We start from the raw sequence: 17,131 nt of genomic DNA on the forward strand, positions 1-17,131 counted from the left end.
CTGAGCCAGAATTTTATTAAAACGTAAAATATTATCATATACAGCCTTTCTAGATGACGTCCTAATGATATTTATACGATTTCTGGTTGGGAGGCCAATGGTAGCTGTCGTACGGAAAAGGTTGACAATAGAAGCCTGTTCTAGGTGTGATGGTCTTATCATCCACTAGTCATTCCACAGTTAATTCACACTGTGTTCTGTTATAGGGCGTATATGTATAGCGCGTATTAAAGGGGTCCTGAAATACCTTCCGCCGATGCACGGATGTACATGTAACCAAATAAGACTATGTATTCGCAATCTCCTCCCTCAAGAATTTTGTTAACGCGATGAGTATTAGCTGAGAATTCGTAAATCAAAAACCGCGCATTATCGTCGCGCCGTGTTTCCTCCTCCTTTCGCTGTTGACGGCGCGTGAGCCTTCCCTCCCACATTGCTGCGCGCTTCAGCGGTGACGTACATCCGCTATGGCGCTCCGCATACTGCCGGCTGCTACGGGCAAGCTTTGTTGCATTTGTGCGGCGGCCTGGCTTTGCCCTTTCGCGGTGTGCGTTGCTGCAGGGCAGCACGTGACTTTTAATCGGCGGCGTACTCGCAGCCGCTCGGGGTGGATCGTGCGCTCGGTCCCTTTCATGCACCGGGCACTGTTTATCCAAAAAGCGCCGTATCAGATGTGGCCCCGCTGGTGCCGGGTCTTATTTTGCGGTGGTGGTAATTCCTGCCGGCGGCATGTGAAAAAGACATTTTAAACCGATACAGAACCCGTGCACAAAACGCGTCAATCATGTGACCAGTTAAGCTTGGGGCGACGCGTGGTGGAGAGCGGCAACGTTGGCAAAACATGCTCCGGCGCGGGTCTGAGCTTTCTAGTGCTGGAGCGAGCGCCATTTCTTTGGCAATCTCAAACATCTGTTGCCTTGGCAACAAGGCACAAACCTCCCCAGAAGTCAGTTACGGTTGCGTGATCCCGGTTCAGCTCGGGGCCCCACCTCGCGACATGTGGGCACTGCAGGCGTACCACTCACTCCCATTGGGAAGTGTGAGATGCGTTTGGCATTACAGGAGGCGATGGTGTGTGTGTTGTGGACGCCTTCGTTTCGTGATGAAATTCCACGTTGTGCTTCTGCGGGTGGATAGTGCGTCCCATGGTCTGGATTATCTTTCTCGAGGGACGTACGGCTCAACCTCGAATGGGGTATGTGCAGTGTGCGTGGCTAAAAGCCATCTCGGCTTGCGCGCCAGAGTTAAGTGACTTGCTGTTCGTCCCCGCAAACCGCGCGCGAGGTGAGTGCCGAATTTAAGACGGGCAGAAGGAGGCAACCTATCGCCTGTCAATCGCGGTTCAGACTTGCAACGCATGTTGTGACGTTGTGTTCGTTCGAAACGCATCTCTGGTTTGTTTTGAAGTGGAATAAAATGTATCCGTCGAACCCGGGCATTCGGCTCAGGGCGTTCTCTGCGATTGCACGAAAGAAGTGCCACGGGGCTTCAACGCTTTCTTTACGGAACGTACTCAGGTAAGAGAATATCCATGTCGTGTTATGGCCGTGTTGCATTCATTACGAACGGTTAAGCGTTTGTTTACACTTGTTTCGTTTGTCGTAAAATGTCCAAGCACTCCGACACTCCGCTGGCAGATCAGCCGGCGGGCCGACGCTGAGCAGACGACTCATCTCTTTGCCGGAAGTGCGTGAAAAAGCCGCCCAATAGCAGGATGTCTAGCTCATGGCGAACATCTGGGAATCGATGATGTAGACATGTGAAGATGGCGGCGTCCAAAAACACGACGAAAAGGGTGAGAAAAAAGCGACAAACTTTGCAACAAAAGTGTGAGCTTTCCGCTGCGCGTAAAAGAGTAATACTTGGCCCAGATGACCTTGACGACCAAATCTAACGATTGCGTTACTTCATTTAATGTGCTCAAAACGCCTTTCAGGGCCCCTTTAATGGCTGTTAAATGACAGCGGCTTTATTTTGCATACTGGAATGAACAAAATTGCTTGTAGTATGAATATTTCGCGCTAATGTACTCCCGCAGTGCGAAAGCATTAAAGTTTCTTTTATTCAATGCGGTGATGAGAGCCATGCCACTTATACAATAAAAAAGCATTGCGGATACAGAACCAACGAATGCATTGTGTTTGCTGTTGTGATGCTGCTGCTGATGATGGTGCAATCATTTCAGGATTCAAGCACTAGGGGGATATGCCAGGGATAACTAGGTTGTTGAAATGCCTGAGATTTCCTGTAAGACAGGCCGTAAAATGAAACTTCCTTCGTTATGAATAAAACCCGGATTGCCGATCAGATTGTACCCTTGAGCAACTCAAACGACCGGAAGCAGAAAGAAAATCTTCAATACTTTATATATATCCCTTCTTGCATACCCCACATTTGTTGCGCAAATAGATAATATAAGTGGAATCAGTAATGGCAATCCCAAACGCTCAATTGGGTCCTTCAAGAGCCGTTGTCTAGCTGCAGAAAACGGCGACAGGCCAGAAAAACAATGTTCAATTGTTTCATAGACCTGGCACCACGCAGATAGTTCCGTAATTGAAAGTCCCTTTCTGCAAGGATAAAAATTCAGCTTTAGAATCCTGCAATTTAGCTTGCTGATGGACAGTTCACATTGCTCCTATCATTTGAAGAGTATCAAAATTTAATGTTGGGGTTAAATGTTCATTTTGTGGTTCAGTATTGTTATCGCCGTTATATTTTTATTTTGAATTGTTTTCTTCTTCCCTTTGTGAAAATTTTAAAGTCGTGGCCAATCACCCTTGTTTCGCCTACATATATGGTATTGGCTGAAATGTGCTATAACGTGTGTGATTTCGATGCGGAAATAACACTTCTAGGCATTACGTGTGTTCAATATTTATGTTTCTATATTGAAGTTAGCGACGGCTTAGCTGCGCACATGTTTCGTCAGCTGTGCTTGTGGATAGGCTGTGTGGAGAGGATGCATGTTAGCGTGCAATTCTGAAGGTGCCTGGTTCAAACCTCGTGTTGGAAAACTTCTTTTTGTATTTATTGTCATTTACGTTGCGGCTGTCTGAGGGAAATAATGCGGGAACGCCGTAGAGGGACACTGGCCTTTGGTGTAGTAAGTTTGAAGGGCCTCAAAAATTTGCAGTGGTTCAAAAATCTAAGAAGGCGGTGCGGGTTTCAGGTGGAATTGTCCGGAACTTGGGCTCCTCCACAGAGTTGCAATTTTGCTCTGTTTAAAAAGCATTTGTAACGCCAGATACCCGTACCAGTGTTAATCATCCGGAGAACAATTTTAAAGTCAAACCTCAAAGATTTCGGCATGAAACAGCGCATAACGTTCTTTCATAACTCATGAATGCGCAGCGCACTAATCAACCTGCTCGGTTGTCACTCCACCATACCGCCCCATGGTCCTAACGGCATTACGCGCTCCACGCACGACCACAATACCTCACTTGAGTGCTCCTCCTTTTGTATCCGGGACAACACTGAGAGGCAAACATTCACGCGCTACATGCTATCGAGCACAAGCCAGGCTTCCGAAAAGAGAAAACACACCTCGAAGAAGGAAAATTCCGAAAAACTGGCAGTCAGCTACATGGCAAGCGTAATTCCTAGCGCAACTGTAGACCTTTACCTGTCTTCAACCACGGCCGAAACCACCACCATTGTTCTCGCGGCATGCACACCCACCTAACACTCACGACGTGAGTATTCCAGCCAATTTTCAGCTCGCCGGTTAACACTACCTCTTGGGAAGAGTATTGTCAGATGTTATCGAGATCCTCAAGCTATTCCCAGCCTTTCCACAATCAGCGTCGTATGGACCATGGCAGATGCCTCACTCTGTAGCAAGTATGCATCACTCGCTGTGATGCATCAGCTACATTTCGATGTGTTCCTTACAATGGCGGGTGGCTCCTCTTCTTCAATGGGCATTGTACAATCTGTGCACTCCTTCTTCCCATAAATACTATCCCACTACTTCGTCCACTCCCCGAAGGTGCACCCTGCTTTACCAAAGCATATTCATTGAAAAATCCCTAATCTGGCGCTGACACAAGCTGGCAGATACTCTAAGTCGATCAACCTATCTTAAACAATCCCCCCGCTTTTCACATACCGCTGGCCGAACTGTGAATAGCCTGCCGACTCCGCCCACGTCATCACCCTAGCTCTCAACACCCCCTTTCTCTCGCTTTCTAACCCCGAGCAGTGATAACGCGCACTCAACAGCTTGGGCCTGCAGGAGCTCCGCCGCCCTTGCAGGTTCAACATGCCGCGGCTTTCGTGGAGGCGCATTATTCCCAGTATATGCGCATTCCGTATGTACAAGTAAATCGGGCTACTTTGTTTATCACTGCCGTGCTCTTTGTACATTTAGTGCCGTATGTTTGCGACATACTGTGCCTCGTCTTCGTGTCAGTCAGTCTAAAAACTACTATGCGAACCGCTGGTCAACGGCGGAGAACACTTACCTACTCAGATCCAGCATCGAAGAAGCCAACATGGCCTGCGTAGTATGGCCGCCTACAAAAAAGTTTTACTCTATAAAAAAGCTTATGGCCAGCTTGATGTCCAAGCTCGGTGGGATATTATTCTCTTGTATACCGGCCTAATGTGCACTAGCGCAAATTAGTAACTATTATTACTGTGGCCCTTTCCCACGTGAATCCCTTTGCTGCTTTTTACATGAACGCGAAGGATTGCTTTGGACATAAACAAACTGAGAACAATCGTGGTTTGCCATGTCCGCTAGGTAGGGAAGCAGCGTAATATTGCCACAGGTGTTACCTCATTTGAACTCCTGAACGGGGTCATTCTCACTGCTTGGGTATGTTCCCCTCTCGCAACGTTGGGCGCGACAAGAGGAGGATTGAGCTGCTGGTGCGGCAGGTCTCGTTCGTTCTCACCGTCAGCTTCGATGCTGTTCGTAGTTGTTCCTGGCGTTGTAAATACGTTGTTTTTGCCTTTTACCCTCTACATCTCTAATAGAGGCGCTGGGTAAACCAATGCACTTCAAACCAGGTTAAATTATGGAGCAATGCAATTGTCCCTTGACGACAACACCAGTGCACAAGCCAACTCGCCGTCTTCGGGGTCTACAGCCAGAATTCGGCCTTCTGCTTACACCACCTCATGTTCCCGCAATGGCGATGGCTTTTCGAACCAACTAGTGAAGTGGAGCCTTCTCACTACTTGATATGCATCCACCGCGCACACCGCTGTCGTTGCACGGTGATACCTTCGACGATGTCAAGGACTGGCTTCGTCATTTCCACTAAGTTGCTGAGTTCAACGAGTGCGAGGAGAAACGTAAGCTGAAAAATATTTACTTCTCATATGAAGATTCAGCAAGAATGCAATTTGAAAATCACGAGCGTTCATCGAAAAGCCGGCCATTGCTCGACATTTGCAACAGCAGCGGGAGGAAGGAAGAGACCGAACTCACTCTACTATCCAGGCTGAGCTGACCCGGCTGTGAGCGAAGCAAAGACTGTGCGTTACCTGTTACGTGGTGTGAAGGTAAAGCTCTTCGCTAGCCTTGTACGGAGCCCGCTAAACACAATTGCTGTCTTCGTTTGGGAAGCGACATCAAAGGAGGGGGGCACTGCAGCAAGGAACCATGCTGTACGGGGGTCAAGACAGTTTATCCGTCTGCACTTCAGCAATCGCCGACAAGCAGGCCCTCCACGAGCTCATGCGAAACGTTGTGCGCAAAGAAATGGACTTCTTCATCAGAGTGACTGCCGACAACGTTATCTTCTGTTAATGACGTTATCCGCGACGAAGGTCGACAAGCAATGACACCTGCAGCAGCCTAGTTCCAGCGTGCCGTATGCCTAGTTCCAGCGTACATGAACGTGCATCGTAAGCTGGCTACAGGAGCAAAACATGGCACTTACAGAAATGGGCTGCGCGCGCCCACCTCGACACTGCCTCAGGTTCTACCCACTTAGCTTTTCGGGTGCTTGGTGAACCCGGCCACGCGATATGTAACACGACGTCTCGAACGTAAAGCGACTGTGTGGCACAGATCTGACAATCGGCGCCTCTGCTACAATAACAGGTCACGTGTTCCGTCACAGACCTCACCGCCATGCGGGACTTCGCGATGTTTCGCCGAACGCACGTTGATTGCGCTACGGGGAACGACCCCAAGAAATCGAAGACTACCTTTCCGCCCACGAGCTCACATCAACTTTGTCCGCAACTTATCAACCCCGATCACGTTCACCTAGCAGGTAGTCGTCGTTGAGCCGTCCCGGCTCTCTTTCGTCGACCGGGAACCGTTTCCCGAGCCCCCGCCGGGAAAACTAACCCAGCGACCCTGGGTTACCCCCAGGCAACCTGCGTAATGCGGCATCGACCTCTGCGCAACAAGTTCAAGAACCTTTACCTACGTAACCCCATCCACATGATGACCGCTGAAATCCAATGTGTTAGGGGCAAAGCCCATTTCGGTGCTCGACCGCTCGTCGTCTCCTGTCACGGTAAATAAAGTTGTCAAACAATGGTCAAAAGCAAGTGTACATAGGATAAAACCTGTTCGTAATAAACTAAGATACCTTAACCTAATCTAAAATACAGGAATAATCAGGATTTGATTGCATTGTAACAGAACTTTGTTAAGTTCCGTCTCGAAATTGATTTGAAACGCCAGGCTTTCCCCTGTAAAGCATACGTAGCATGTTGTGGCGCGTGATCCAAAGACATCGTAAGAGTCTTTGTCTCATTTATATCCTTAAATTCGGTTCAACGCAAGAGAGGGTGTCGCGGCCTCAAAGAGCACGAGTGCTCCTCCAACCGGCGGTTCCCCGGAGCCCGATCAGCGCGCCCCGTTTGGCAAGAGAGGCAGTGGTGCGCGTTGGCTCCAGAAAGGCTTTTTCTGCAATAGACGCTTGCCTAATAGCAGCGATTTGGCCGTGGGAAACACCGGCGCACACTACATGCTTCGCCCGTTCCCAGGTATCACGTTAGTGGAGATGTCCCGTCATCATTCCGAGAGAATGAACTCCTCTCTGGCGACATCCCGGTCCTCGTCGACACTCACCCGGTACTGCTGTCATCGATGTGTGCACGGGTTATTCTGTTATCAGCTGGTGACTCGCTTCCAAGCTGCGTAGAGTAATGACGCCATGTTTTGGGACGGAAACCCGCAAAGCTGATGGCCTCCTTGTTGTACGGACTTCTGTGCGTACCCCCCTGATTAAAATTTGATGTTCGACTTTTCCCCGCTGTTATGGTTTTTGCGGGAATGTTCGAAACAACTAATACTCGGTTTAGACTTTCTTCGGGAATACGGGGCCTTGAACAACTAGCGGATCTTTAACTTTAGTGTGACATAAAAGCAAGCAAAAACAGAGCACAACTCGCGCTCTGTTAATGCTTGCTTTCATGTCGCACGTGCAGGCACCTAACTGCGCAGTTTGGAATGCGCTGCTTCTGGAGGCCACTTTTAAGGTCTTTCGAAGGGTGAGGAGGGCCACACAGCGTCTTTGGCTTCATCTCTCTCATTGCTTCCCCCTCACTGTTTTTTCATGCGTCACCGCCAAAGAACGGCCTCCCCCACCCCAGAAGCTGAATCCAAACAACCTCCTTGTTTGGATTCAGCCTCGTCTATCGCCTCGTCTATTGAGCATCGTCGATTCAACCTCGTCTATCGCCACGTTGAACACGTTTGGGTGTAGCTTAGTCGTCAAGACGACGGGCTCTCACTCCTATTATCTACATGGGCCCAGGTTTGATCCTTGTTGGTGCCACCAATTTATTTCTGTAGCTAGGGTGTAGCCAGTAGTAGCCTGATATGTTTCTTTGCGTGGCCAGTAGTAGCGTCGGAGGTTTCTGCTTACACCGACACGAAAAATTTTATTGTTGGTAAGAGAAATACCGCTTTCCAGTAAGACGTTTTTCCCTCCATGGTGCTGGCCAGTGAACCTCTCGCCGTATCGGGCGCGGGTACACAATACGTAACATCGTAGTCTCCCTAACCTTCTATTTTCTCAATGTTAGGATCACATCCGGTCATCTCGCGCCCGCGAGCTTCATTTACCCCTTTCTCACAAAACTTACGCCTGCCGCTCACATTTTTTTACTAAAACTGCAGCTGAAGATAGTAAAGGATCGCGGTTGGAAATTTGCTTTGTCAATATCAAGCACCGCGCAACCGTGATAATGTGGGGGTGTGAAAAAAAGGTGCTTGTACGGAGGTGGCACTATGGAACGAAAATAAGTTGCAAAATGAGGAATTTCTCAACAACAGGTTCGTTATATCTATGTAAACCGTACTTTGAGTACAAGGCGTCGAGAGTTTTGCTTATGTTTTAGTGACAGCAATTATCCGGTCGTGTTTGAATTATGCGTCATGTATGATATGAATATGCTTTTCCACTCCTTCTGACGAGAAGGAAGATCAAGAAAGACCGGGGAAACCACATGTTTTAATTTTCAGCTAGTACTTCGAACAACCGCGCTAGACAGTGGGTAGAGCTCGTCTCCTTCTTCCACTTACCAAGCTATCACCCCTGCCTGGAGCATCTGTTTTATATACAACGGCAGGTTTGGTAGACATCTGACCTTCTATGATGGATGGTTTATCTTGAAAAGAAAATAATTGTAATAGATTTTACATTCTTACGTATACCTAGTATGTCTTAATTTAGTACGCATGTGTTTATATAGTTTTTTCTTAACACGCCATCAGATTGATTGCTGGTGAAGTGGTTAGATTGATATTTGTTTAGTTGTTACTTGAAAATTGGCAAGCTATATCTGGCAGAGGAGTCATTCCTACTTTGTCACATTGCTGTACAAAGCATTTTAGGATAAAGACGTGAGGTATACGCTATCAGAGTAGCGAATTTAGTGTTCAGTTTCCTCGAGTTGTAGATCTCTTATATGTTGCATCGGGTATTTTGTTATGGGGACACTACGATGAAGAGTAATTCAAAAGAATTTTTTACACTTACTTGAAAAATTATTTTCATTAAATTCATCGGCTCCCATTGTATACGTGGTATCTGAAACGGCTGAAACAACGTTTGGCTATACAATTACCAATATTTCATGCTCTATTGATCTGGTACCAACCATTACTAAACGATTACTAAGGTTTAGCCAGGAAATAAAAATTTTAAATCCTCTCGAATTACCGTAGGTTTTGGTATAGTACTCTACCCCCTTTCTAGTCTTTCACTTGATGAAAGCTTTACGAAACATATTCCCCCCAAAATCTACTTGGCCTATCTAAGAGACGTTTTTCAGTTTAAGTTTTATCACAAAAGTGTCGGTTCCTTTTACACAACTTGAATAGCATTTGCTGGAAATACGGTAAGACGACCATAACGATTTTCTTACGACATCTATGAAATTGACAAAAACAGCGACATAACGAAAAGATTCTTGGACCTGTCATTGACATTGTAATTATTTCAACAGCACGCCTAAGATTTCCCACATTGTAAATATCATATAAGACCTTTCATTTCCGTGCCATCTGGCTGCATGTCATTAAAGGGCGACTGTAAGTCGTAGAAACCACATTTTTATTTGTTTAAAATAGCAACGTAGTTTAAGAGGTTTGTTGTGTGTATGGTATATCATCACCAAATACATCCAACATGCCGTTGTAGCTGCCGACAGGTGTAGCATAATATACACACGATACAATGCATAGTGTCAGAAATATATTCTGCCCGGTATCGTACATTACACAACATAAAAAGGAATAACGCAAGAAGTAGCGCAGAGAGCATAGATTAGTAGTTATGAACTTGACAGCCGCAGTAGATACCGGTATACACAAGCTAATTGCTCTTCTAAATTTATGAAATCATGTGAATAAATTTTCAGAGCAAACAACACTGTATAAGCGTCCTTGAATTGTTAATTCTCAATAGTTTTAAGATATAAGAAATGCAGAGACAAGTAAAAGTTTTTTTTTGTTTCATAAAAACTTTAAAGATACTTAGCAACCCTACTTGCTTTTTAATGATCGCCTACAGCTCAGGTATATCAACCAGTGCAGGCAACCATCTCCTTTGCTGCACAGTACTGAAACCATGTGTTCTAATACCTTTTCTGCTCTTTAGAGGATGGGCCGAAGTTGTTTACTGGTGTTTCCTTGCGGACACTTGTGTAGAGGTTTGGGTAATCATAACTTCAAACTTTCCAAGGCAAAATAAACTCGCGGTAATTCAAACGAAATTTATATTTTGTTCGGCCTGCTATTTTTTTGAGTAATTAAGTGGGTTTAATTTAATTTAAGTATTTCACATAATTTATACTTTTTTGCGTGTTCTCACTGAAACATATTTTATGGTAGAACGCCCAATAGCTACAAATGCGCGTCCTTTATCACTACAACAGTCGGAAACTTAAAAATTGGCGAATCAGGCTTTCAAAAAAACCCTTCCCTAGTGAACAAATGTTTAAAATCAAGCAAACGATTAGTGTAGAGCGTGCGCCTTCTGAATTTTCTTAGCGCTGCACCGTATTCAGAGTAGGTCCTTATTATCACAGTTTGGTCAATTTCAAAACACGCCTTTTGATCGCGACTCGATTAGTTAAAATAAACAAACACCGGACCACCGTCGCGCTTCCTTCGTTACCCCGCTGCTTGTCGCACTGGCACTGGTTGCGATGGAAAGCGTGTCTGTCGGAAGCGATGTCGCTCCAACTATTCCCACTTCTCAAGCCTGCACTACAGCCGAGGGCATGAACTTGATTGAAATTGAGGTAACCACGGCGGCTGCCATCATTCCTGCACCGCCTCTGCCACATGTGGCACCCTTCACACCCTCTTCGGTGGCGGTTCTGGCCGAGAGCACCCGAAAGGGTGAACTCTTTGCGATGCTCCGTTCGGTTAGAACTCCGAAAGCGTCCGACGACAAAATAAATGTCGCACAGTGTCTGCCTTCATTGCATTTTAAGGAACGGGGTTGGACCTATTTTCGACGTGAACCGATTGGTTGAAAACGACGTACCTCGTAACACAGACCCTGATTTCTTTTTTGAAAGGCCTGGTCAGCAGTCCATGAGCAATAAAATGGTTGTGATCTTTATTCTCTGACCCCTGATTGTTTCGTATATTTAAGGCATCAAAATATTTCAAAATGTGATTCGCGGTCCAATCATAAAGATTGCTGTCATCCTGCCCGGAGTCACATGTATGAAAGCTCCTGATCATTCAAACTTGGTTGACAAATCAATTCTCCTAGTCCCTTCAAGTTTGCATGCATTCGAACATTTCGAAGGAGTTTCGAAGGCCTTTCAGCCGAATGTCATTTGACACAAATGCCACCTTTGAGCTGCTATACGACGTCCCTCAGCGAAAAATGTCACTTGATTCAAAGCAGCAAGCCAAACAACCTTTGTGGTGTTACAAGGTGATTGAAACGCAAAATGTTGCACTCTCTGGCGTGGTTTGTGCATTCCTAATATACAAAAATAATCCATTAGTAGTAAAACCGAGGTTTCAAAGATCATGCCCTTAGTAAGTGTCACTTGTTTCTTGTTTTTATCCCTAAACCTACGGTTACAAGGGTACATCTTACTCACACCTGTGGTGCGAACACGAAGAAATGCATTGCGGAAGCCCAATTTCCTAGTGTATTTATTCACAATTTGAGACTTTTTGTAGGGTGTAATGAATTGTATGTTTAGTGGTAGGGGTTTTTGGTGAAGTTTGACTTTAAAAATAAATTTCTTTGCAAAGTTACGAAAACAAAACTGGACAGCGGAAAGTGCACTGCTTTGGTGAATTGCCGTGTGGATCCGCGGAAGTTCTTCCAGTTCAAAGGGCACTTTAGAGTTCGAACGCTAATTGCGTTTGTGGCAAAGGTCCTTTCAAGTACTTGTGAATTGTAGGAGTGACAAAGGCAAGCCAGGAAATGAAATGGAGGAGCCCCAACATGCGTCATAGAAACAGAAGAAGCAAGCAGAATGAACACCAGTCCCCAACAAAATCTTTATGATACAGGCCGGCTGCTGGTACGCGTGTCATGCAGATTCTTTAAGCAGTGTGATTCGGATATATCACACAATACTTAAAAGGCACCGGACAACGCCCAGAGGGCGATGCGGAGCCCGCGACACTCAGCGCCACCTTCAGCAAATACGCGCTACACTGGGTCGGTCACCGCACGCGAGCACGTTCGTGTCCGGGGCGCGATCCTCTTTTTGCAGCACGGACGGAGGATACTAGTGGCTTCTTTTAAGAGCAGACCATTTAAGGCGCTCGCCTTGTCGTCCTAGCTTGCTCGCTGGAACCAAGCATATCGCCATGGCGGTACAGTGTAGCATGTCACGGTCCCTTCAACGCGGCGTAACCCAGAGACTTCGAAAGGCAAGCGGCTATGCCAGGATATACGTAGCGTGGGCTACGGTTCAGCTGGTCATTCTTAGCTTTCCTCGTTGTCTGTGATTGGCTGATTATCATGCCTACTGTCGCTTATCATCCAATCCCAATCCAATCCAAAACTAATCCAATTCAATCCAAGCCAATCCAATTCAATCCAATAATCCAATCCTCGCGCTTCCGCAGCACGGCTCTCCAGGAGCTGTGCGAAACTGGTCAACCTCCGCCAGTGTAGCCAATTCAATCAAATTTAATCCAAGTAACGCTGTTGTTCGTGGCGTAGCCCAGAGGCTTTGAAAGCGAAGCGTTATATATAGTCATACGCGTTTGAAACTCGTGAAACGCTGGTACGTGTAATACATCTTCCCGTTGTTTAGTGCAATGAAAACTATAGGTACATCTGAGGGAAAATATATATAATTACCCGGCAGCGCCCGCGTTCCTTTAGTTAAGGACGCCCGTTTGATTGGTTTCTACGATGGTAAACGCAAAATGTGGCAGTGCAACGCCGGCACGTGCGGGGAGAAGAGCACAAAGAGAACAGAACTATCGCTGCAGTTTCAGGCAGGGGGCGGACGAGCACTGTGAAGGCGTGAAATTTGAATTGCATAGGGTGGTAGCAGTAAGCGGATAACGGCGGTAGAGCCCATTATGGCGAATCACTTGTCTGCACTTCCGACAGCTCTCACATTGAGTAGAACGGCTTTATTTTTTTTGGTTTAATAACTATTTCAAGATTACAAAGTAATTCTACCACACAGTGGAGGGAATAAAGGCGGATTTATTCGGTTGAAGTTGCGTATGGTAAGGCAGACAAAGGCCGAATCAGCATGCGCCCAGAAGAGAAACGCTTCTATAGCCCATCTGGAGGACAGCTATACAAGACCTGCATGTTTCAATTGTCCCGAAAAGAGGAGGTTACCTTGGAATTATATCACACGTTGCGTGATGTTTCCGCGCAGGGCACTCCATTCATGTCCGTACATTTGCGAATACGGGGCTAATAACTGGGCTACGTAGGTGTTACATATGTGTCTTTCACCCGAATGTCGTGTTCCTTACATATGTCGCGTTACCAAATGCATATTGGTTTACGTATAGCGATAATGTTGACGTTAATAATTGGAACGTACGATTGAATAAGATGTATCGTTGGCTGAAAATTCAATGCGGATTTGGAATTGATTGGGTTCATTATAATAGGAGCGAAATATTACAAGAGTGCACCATGCTCAAGCTGTTTTGTGCGTTTCATATATCGTCGCTGTATTCTGCAGGAGCAATTCAAGAAACATAATATCCCCCTTTTTAGATTTGCGAATAGAACGCAATTATTGAGAAACGCAATTTATTTGCCTTCGCAAAGGGGAGGGGGTTGTGGTGAGGAGGCCCGGACTCCGACTCAGAATAGTCCCAGTGTCATGGCCGTGGCCTCAGATCTGCCTACTAACAGGTGCCCATACCCGAGGAGGGGCTGCGCATGGTAAGTCTCAACGGCCTAGAAGCGGGCTGGGCGTGAACAGGGATGCTGCTGGTTGTAGTGGCTTGTTGTGGCGCCGGCTGTGTGGCCTGTCCTAAAGGCAAGGGGAGGATGAGAGGCGGGCCGAGGAACCGGGAGAGGGGAAAATTGATAGCTTTCGGTCTATATTGCTCCTTTCGGCAAGAAATATGCAACTCTTCCAGCACTTACAAGCCAGCTGTATAAAAACACCCCTAAAAAATTCTAAACGAGAAGGGTATAGCAAAGTGGGGAAGGGAAGGGCAGGGGTGGAAGATTAACAGAAGTTCTGAGAGGCATATAATATTATATTAAACGGTATTTACAGTCGATAGTTTTCTTCTCTTTATGGTAACTGCTCCGGCGTGAGACTTCTGTTAGCACTTTTATTGTTTGTGGTTTTGTTTGCTGCTTTTATGGTAGCGCTTTTATCACCGTCAACATATTTGCATCAGAAGTCACTGAAGAAAACTTAGTTGCAACGCGAAAACATCGTTTTGCGTTGATATATTACGAAATTTTATTTCTGCACGTCTTATCTTATCTTTCTTTACTTTTGAATAAATTATGCAACAATTTCATAGTGTGATTTGGAAGAAAGGACAACGATTTTATGCTATAGAATATCTGGCAAAATATTTCGGAACGCCATTGCATGAAGATACGCCAGAGGGCAGCGTGATTTGGCCTCTATGATTTGTAATTTTTAATAGTGATTTACCTGACAGTGTTAAATCTACTGTCTGACTATTTGCGGACGAATGCGTAATATATAGTAATATTAACACTAACCGCGACCACGGTATTCTTAAACCTGACCTAAACGATGTGAGTGCGTTCAGGTCAGATTGAATAATGCCTGGGTAATGCATTTAAACCTTGCTAAAACAAAATTGATCTCTTTGAATATTCAGGTACCCCGCCCATCAACATCGTGTATCGTAAACAACAATCGGGTGGAACAGGTCTCTACCCACAAATACTTGGCACTCACCTAACCGATAACTTGAAGCCAAATTTCTTTATTTCCAGATACTGCGGACAGCAATGCTGTCCAAGCAGGGAGGGTTACAGAGAAGATGACAACAAGCGTTCAAAAGAATTTGCATCACAGCACTCCACAAATGATCCCATTAACCGTATTATCTTATCTGCGAACCGTTTTCTTCGCTTTCTAAAACGCAACCTCAAACATGCTCCTGCACACTTACGCGAAGTGGCATACACAAGGCTCATATGTCCAAAAAGAGGGTACGCTTCAGTCATATGGTATCCTCATCAAGCATACCTAATGACAATTTAGAAACCCTTCAAAACCACGCTGCACTGTATATTTATTCGGTTTATTCACCCCACATCTTTGTAAGAGTATTAAGAAATCGCCCTGAGCTTGAAGTCTCATCTTATCATCGTAGTGAATCTCGGTTAACGCTATTCCAAAAACTTTACTTATATGCGTCTCGCCATGATAATTTTATTGGTTCAACCTTCAACCATCTTTCCGCTTCATGATCATCCGCACAAAGTCAAACGCATCACGTGTCGTTCCATCGCATTTGATTAATTATTCATATATTCCTTTGAACAGCGATAGAGGTCAATAATCTACCATCACAAGTTTTCATCAAAACAAATGGCTCAAAATTTAAAGATGCTCTGCAAAGACATGCAGACGTATTCGTATTACGCTTCTTAACTTGTAAATTTACATTTTCCTTTTCTTCGAAAGAACCGGGCATAGTGCTGCTTCAGTGCTTTGAATATAGCTTTCAACATTCTAGTCAATGAATAAATTGATTCGCAAGATGCACACTCTATGAGATTTTTGTATTCCTGTAACAAAAGCGTGTTTTTATCTCAATATCCAGTTGTTCAACAGACGTTTTGCAAATCGGGCTGAGTAGCAAGGGGTGGAAGTGCTGCACCATGTGTTTCACGCAGCGCCAATCAAGCTTTCCAGCTCCATCCTTCCCAAAAAGGCACTATTGCGCTGAAACTGCACCAAAGTCGCAAGATGTGAGGCAACTGTCAGGTGATGTTCAATGCCAATAGGGTGGAACAGGGAAACAATAGGGACTACCTGGTTGAGCTGTCATTCATGACGATGCGTGCTCCGGCAAATTCCTTGAAGGACTCTAAGTGACGGTTTGAATTCACGAGCCTTCGGAGTGACCTTCGTGTGCGGGTGATACGCGCACTTCGTCACAAAACGCAGGTTTACCGCATAGCGTGTAATGCCGTGATGCACGCGTCATGATTAGCCGTCATTGCATTATTTCTGCTTAGCGTAAAAAGTGAAAAGTAGAACAGTTGTACTGTTCAGTGGGACCCTCGCCATTGTATGTTATCGCGAGTGCGCTTGCCATGACAATGGTTAAATCCCACCGACCCGTGTCGAACAGGATGAGATAATAGGCGATGCCCTGCCTGAAGCTATAGGGGAGATTTTGCTAAGTGAGCAGCTATCTGCAAGTGATCAGCTGCGTAGATTTGCCTTGTGCGGTGCCGCCGGTTTCCTGCGGAGGGGGTTCGGGAAGCACGCCCCAACGTGTTCTTCCACTGGTATTCCCGCAGTTTACGCTAGAAAAACAGTAGGTTGACAAACACTGGTGCGTTCGTTATTTGGATAAACGCAACTTTTAATAAACTGGGTGGAGTTCACAGTACTTTCTTCCTGACATGGAAACATGTTATATGCTCGGGCAATAGTGCGAATATTGTATAAGGATTTTGTTTTTTCTCGTCGTATAAACGAGAGCATTTGATTCTTTTTTGTTTCTCAGGAGCCCAGCCAGGTTTATTTCGGATTATCTCTGGCGTCCTCCTAGTTTCTTGTTGTCTTAATTTCGACATCTTTTTGGCTTTTCTAAAGTCCCGTTAGGTAAAGGTTTTAGATGCGCGACAGGCCATTTCACCCAGATCTCGTTTTCCCTTGTTTGGCTCCCATGGCTGTAGCGGTGTTATTTTTCACCTACCGGAAGCAAGCATCGCTCAGCTCTAGCTTTTCTCGGTGCTTGCGCTGACAGCTGTGCTATTTTGTTTATTGGAATAATATTTTTTAACTTGTCGGAAAAGTCGTCTGCCCAGTATTCATCGAATTTTGAGTAAAATTCATCTGAATTTTTTCGTCTTTACCACAAATGAAAAAATTCACGCATCTTCACGAAGTGAACCATGACGAGTTGGTGAGGCACTGGGGCTATTTCACTCACCCGTGAGAGTGCTTACTGCTGCTAAAAAGATTTCGAATCCAATCCAATCTAATACAATTCAATTTAATCCAA

The sequence above is a fragment of the Haemaphysalis longicornis genome, unplaced genomic scaffold (genome assembly GCF_048455015.1).
Source record: "Haemaphysalis longicornis isolate Haplotype H1 unplaced genomic scaffold, Haemaphysalis longicornis Haplotype H1 scaffold_7, whole genome shotgun sequence".
In the NCBI taxonomy this organism is placed as follows: Eukaryota; Metazoa; Arthropoda; class Arachnida; order Ixodida; family Ixodidae; genus Haemaphysalis; species Haemaphysalis longicornis.